This window comes from Empidonax traillii, unplaced genomic scaffold, assembly GCF_003031625.1.
Source record: "Empidonax traillii isolate 1590-97213 ecotype Southwest subspecies unplaced genomic scaffold, ASM303162v1 scaffold94:size1391941, whole genome shotgun sequence".
In the NCBI taxonomy this organism is placed as follows: domain Eukaryota; kingdom Metazoa; phylum Chordata; class Aves; order Passeriformes; family Tyrannidae; genus Empidonax; species Empidonax traillii.
The window spans coordinates 951,788-957,747 of NW_020955287.1; positions in this window are offsets into that span (position 1 = coordinate 951,788).

Here is a 5,960-nt window from a genome sequence, read left to right on the forward strand (position 1 = left end):
GCACCGCCCCCGCAGTGGCAGCCAGGCCTGGGGCCGGCTCGGAGGAGTCGCGACCGGGCTCCGTCGCAGGCCTGCCCGCAGGGGAGGCAATCTTGGGCGGCCTGGGGTGTCCCAGCGGCCGCCGCCAGCACCTCCTGGTCCGCGGCACGGCCGCCCCGCGGCAGCTGCCATCCAGGGCCGCCTTCGGTGTCACCTTGACCCGGCGCTTTCCCTCAGGCAGGGAGGAGCAGTGGAAACCCAGTCATTCCCGGGTAGGTAGCGTGTCCCCTTCCCAAACGCTGTTATTTGCATAGGACAGGAGGAAGAGGGGACATGGAGGCTTCCGAAGGCAGCACTGGTTAGTCAGCAGTATCTCTCTAAATATTTTACGTGAGACGGAAGAGTGCAACTCCTTTTCCACTTACCACTGCTCTTATAAGGCATTACTGAGGAACGGAGAGGTGTAGAGGTATCTCTAACTCCCAAGAGAATTTCTGCCTGCTCTCTTTTCAGCTGTATGGACTGTTGCTTGGAGGCCCTCATATGTTTACTAACTCAGATGCTCCCCCCGTTCAGCTTCAGAAAAAGATGCACAGTATCTGCATCTTTTCTTTGGCAAAGTCCTAGGAACACAGCTGATAATACAAAAATCTTGGAACCGACCATCTGCTATTTGAGATGCATGCAGCATGGGACACAGAAGTACTCTGCCTCTCCTTATTTTACGGCTTGGCTCCATGAACTGCTGAGAGAAGACAGACCTTGCTTGGTGAGACTCTTCACTTCTTACCTTATCTGTGTTTTCTTGCTATAACCAAATCTTAAAATCTTAAAATCTTAAAAAAAAAAAAAAAAAAAAAAAAAAATGGAAAAGAGATATGGCCTTTTTCAGTGGTTCTCCCTTAGTAGGACAGATCTTACCATAGAGATTCTGCTCTAACAAAAAGCATCTCAGCCCAGCATTTTCTTGTTCACTATGAACAAGCACTTGGATATTGCACCACAGCTTAACACAGAGAAATACTGAAAGAGACTTTAGCTTTCTGAAGAGAAAAATGCTATCATCTTCATACTGAAACAGGAAGGGTTAATCAAAACACTTTTACTGTAAACCCATAAGAGCCCCCCTACCCCCCTGTACGACTTATAGTTTACCGAAAGCTATATTGCGTTTACTGTAAGCTACATTTCGTACAGGAAGACTTTGTCCCGTGCTGGGCATCAGACCTTAAAGGAACCACAACGAACACTGGACAAAGAACCCAGCGCCCATAAATCTCATCCAGAGGAACCAAGGTGACATCTCAATAGGTAAAATAGGCCCAAAGCCAAGGGTTTCTTTAAGGCTGAGTGATCAGAACACGAAACAATGGAAGGAATGAAAGGTCACCAGGGTCACCTGATGAAGAGGAGAGAATTTGAGACCCCATGAGGAAGTAAGGCAGGATCTACCACCATAATATTCCTCAAAATAGAGACCATGCCTCAATCTCTGCCCCTAACTCCACCTGTTATGAATATTGTAATCTAATGATGCAATAATATGAATATGTATGTGATTATGATGTAATCATTGCCAAACCTGTATAAAATACTCATTCTAACCTAACCAGCTCGGAGCCTGTCTTCCCAGCACTAGCTGGCAGGCTGCCCGGCCGTTGAATAAATAAATAAATAACTTGCTGCTTTAGACATAAAACTCTGTCTAAACAGTTTTATCTGCCTTTTTTGGGGCATCAATACTGTGTAACCAAACATTCTGCTTTGTGTAGCAATGGGGGATTCCAGTTCTATTTTGACAACTATCATGGAACCCCATTGTAATATATAAAGACATTGCAACCAAATGGTTGTTTCTGATTGCTTTGCTTATTTGGATTTGGGATTTTGAAACATCAAGCATGCTTTACTGTTCAATCTGACAAGCAGAAATCTCCTATTTATCACCTTTTTCTTCTCAAGCAAAAGCAGTTTGTACAGTTTTAAGGATTTCTCATGAAAGAATTAGCATGATCAAAGTATGCAGAGTAATTAATTGATGTGTTAAGAAAGGTGAACTAATAAGAGTGTATTGCAGTGATCTGAAGAAATTTTAAAATATCTGTCCAGTCAGCTGTCCCAAGTTTCTGGAGACAGGAGGGCAGAGCTATTGCAGCCATTGAAAAGAGTATGGGAATTGGTAAGCAGAGGCAGGAACAATCTAGGGTTTGTTTCTTTTCCCTGCTGCTGTTACAGAAAAAGGAACTGAATGGGTGGAAAACCTACTGTCATCAACACCTTGCTTCCCCTGCTGATAGAGAGCAACCGTACTCAGGTCTTGATCCTGTCTTGCTGGGAATGTATGTTGGACACCCCAAATAAAAGGATTTATCATGAAGGAACACTGCAGTGTGAGCAGCTAGAGTGAATAACTTAATTCACAAAACATGGAGGCTTCATCAACAACGTGAATGTGGGAATCTTTGGGAGACTAATTTGGCTGAACTGGGGACTAGACTTTAGGATGCAGAGGAATCTGCAATGTCTGAAGGAGTGAACTGGTTGTTGCTAGCAGCAGATTGTTCTCCTGCATTCAAGTATTATCCCCATTAAGCTGAAGAATCCTAGTTACCCAGAAACTAAAGAAAAGAAAAATCCCAAACAGCTGAGAAAGAAGAAGACACAGACTGTCCTTGGGTCTAGAAGGCTTATAAGTGCATATACACACATTTGACTGAAAAGTGAAAGATTTGGCTGTTGATGATTAGAGAAAGCCTTTGAGGCATACAAAACCAGTAGTTTAATGACTCAATCAACAATCAAGAGAGATTGCATGCCTGAAAAAAGGTCCACTTGCAAAGGTTGATGAGGTTTGTCTTTGTATTTGACTCCTATCTACCTTGTGTTGGTTACTCATGGGAATGAATATTAACAAGGTCAGATATGTGACATGCCATAGGCAAACTAAAACAAATTACATGTACTGAGAAGTGCTCAGCTTTTTTTGTTTGTTTGTTTGTTTGTTTGTTTTTTTACTATGTGAATATGTTGCTACACTGACAATAGCAATAATGTTAATAACTTCCTTCTGTTTCAAGCAATCCCCATCAGATCCTCCAGTTCCAGTGTTTGGGTTTTTTAAGTCTTTAAAAGGTTGTCCTTTGACCTGCAACACATTCTGCAGAGCTGATAAAGAAAAGGCTGCTCACATTACAAACACTTCCAAGCAATTGAGTCATTGCACATTATGTGTGTGTGAAAAAACAATGTGGTCACTATGGTGTTTTGAACTCTAACTGCATTTTTTTTCAGAGGAAGAGAGTTCAAAATTCTCAGAGAGACTTGCTATTTGCACTATGGTCTCTGCTCTCTAAGTGCTTCATAAAATGATTGCCTCAACCCACCACTAATGGGTTATAGATTAAGCAGAAATGAAAGGGCACCGGATTGTTCTTTCATATAGTCACCCAATTTATTTTGCTTAAGCAATAGATAATAATTGACAGAAGCAATTGAAGAGTCACAGTTTGATTTGCTTTTTTTTTTTAACTAGGAGGCTGCACTATGTTATCTTTATGTTATTTTTGTTAGGGAAGGTGGTTCTGTGATGATTTGGGGTTTGTAGTAGTCATGTTCTTACTGATATTTCAGTGCAAGCTGGTCCCACTGCAGTTCTCTGTAATCCCAGTCTTGGAATGGATTTCAATAGGCAGCACTTCTGAGGAACGGCAAAATGACTTTAAACCTCAGAGTTTTGAATTCGAGGTTCTGTTTGATTTTATTCTTTTAATATGTTTTTACCTTTTGCATTCATATGACAAAATGCGAAAACTATCTTTTTGTCAGTGTGACCTATGTTGGGAATACTTAAAAAGCTCCAAATCCATGCATAAAACATCTGAAAAATGTTTCCATTAAAACAGGGAAGAAGGCTCTTAATGTTGCTAACATTTATTACCAGGAGGGGAATGGGAAAAAAAAGTGCATTTGAAAAATTCAATTCAGCATTTCTCAGGCCTCCCTCATGCATATTATAGATTTTTCTTTCCTTAAAGTATGAATGAAGTAGGGAATTAATGAAGTCAGTGAAAATGTTCGATGTTGGAGGCTCTTCAAATTTCAGAGGAAGAAAGCCAGGCTGTGTTTATGTTGGTACTCTTAGTGCTCATGAAAAAATCAGTAACTGTGATGTTAGGAATAACTGCTTCTGCTTGTCCCATTCTTGAGCTTTGTTACTCTTGCTATTATCTCTCTATTCCCATGCTTCCTTATGTTTTTATTCCATGATTCTTCACTCCCTCGTGAAGTATTTCTGAGCCCTTTACAGTGGTAAAATTGGAAGAAACATAAGATTCAAAAGGAATTTTCTGAGTCATGTGTTGGCGGATATGAAATTCAACATGACCTGGCAATCACTTGCATCCGAGAAGGCTAACAGCTTCCTGGACAGCACCAAAAGGACTGTGGCTAGCAGGGAAGGGAGATGTTTCTCTCCCTCTACTTTGTCCTTGTGAGACCCCACCTGGAGTACTGTGTCCAGCTTTGAGGTCCTCAGCACAGGAAAGATGTGGACCTGTTGGAGCGGGTCCAGAAAAAGGGCCATGAAGATGATCAGAGGGCTGGAGCACTTCTCCTGTGAAGACAGGCTGAGAGAGATAAGTTGTTCATCCTGGGGAAGAGAAGGGTCTAGGGAGACCTTTCAGCAGCCTTTCAGTACTTAAATGGGGGCTACTTAGAGAAAGCTGGAGAGGGACTTTTTACAAAGGCTTGTAGTGGTAGTGTCAATTCCAAGGGGAATTGGCTGCAAACCAAAAGAGGGTTGATTAAGTTGTGGATGTCCCATCCCTGAAAGTGTTCAAGGCCAGGTTGAATGAGACTTTGGGCAACCTGGACTAGTAGAAATGCACCTACGCATGGCAGGAGGGTTGAAACTGGATGATTTTCAAGGTCTTCCAACCCAGGCCATTCTATGATTCTATGATAATTTGATTGAACTTCTTCCCTTTAACTTCTTCCTAATTAAAATGTATTTCAATGCAGCAGGTGTAGCAGGTATTGTTTCATTCTCTGTTTAGGTGATTGAAGATATCTTCAACAGCTGCTGCAACAGGAAGTCTTCTCAATATTTTTCTCCCTTGGGATGACTCTTGCAGGATCTAATCTACGTGAAACCAGTTCCCTGCCTTTGAATACAGGTGGAGAACTGCTAAATACAAAATCATGGTTAGTAGACCATCAGACCAATTTGGCTCATAATAATAAAAATTCTAATTTACTTAATATTAAATTTTATTATTTAAATAATAGTGATGAAACTTTGTTTTGTGTAATGTAAAATGTTCATAGAAGAGTTACAACGAAGGTTAAAATTCTGTGCTATATAGCTGAGTGTAATTCTCACAAATGTGAATTAATTTAAAATTGATTGTTTTGTTCAGAAATCAAAGATACGGGGCATGCTGAAAACAGAATATGAGACAGTACAGTATAAAATAATTTGAAAGCAAGTAAATATATTGAGAGCATTTATCTTATATTTTTTTTCATTAAAAATGTTAACAGAAGCTGCTACAGACTTCTAGAATTATAGAATTTTTTTTAGGAGTACAGTAGATTGGGTGTTGAATCTAGGTTAAATCTTGTCCTGTCTCCAAGGTGTATTTATTGTAGCTTAAAGTAAAACAGTCTCAATTTTATTTACCTATTTTCATTCCATCATAATCACTTCAAAGAGGATAAAAATTCACATCTGGTATTTCAAACACAAAACCAAAGCATTTTAGAATGCTTTATAGTAATATCACCCACCCCCAACAAAACAACTTCCATATACATTTGGTAAACTCTTGTTCTACCTACATCAACAGTATGGCTCCAGCTGAATTCAGCAAAGTCAGAAATACATCCAATTAATCTTTTTCCTTTAGACAATTTTATAGATTTTCTTTAGCATGTCAAGGGTGAAAATTTTTTATAAACATTAGACACAAATTTAAATGAAA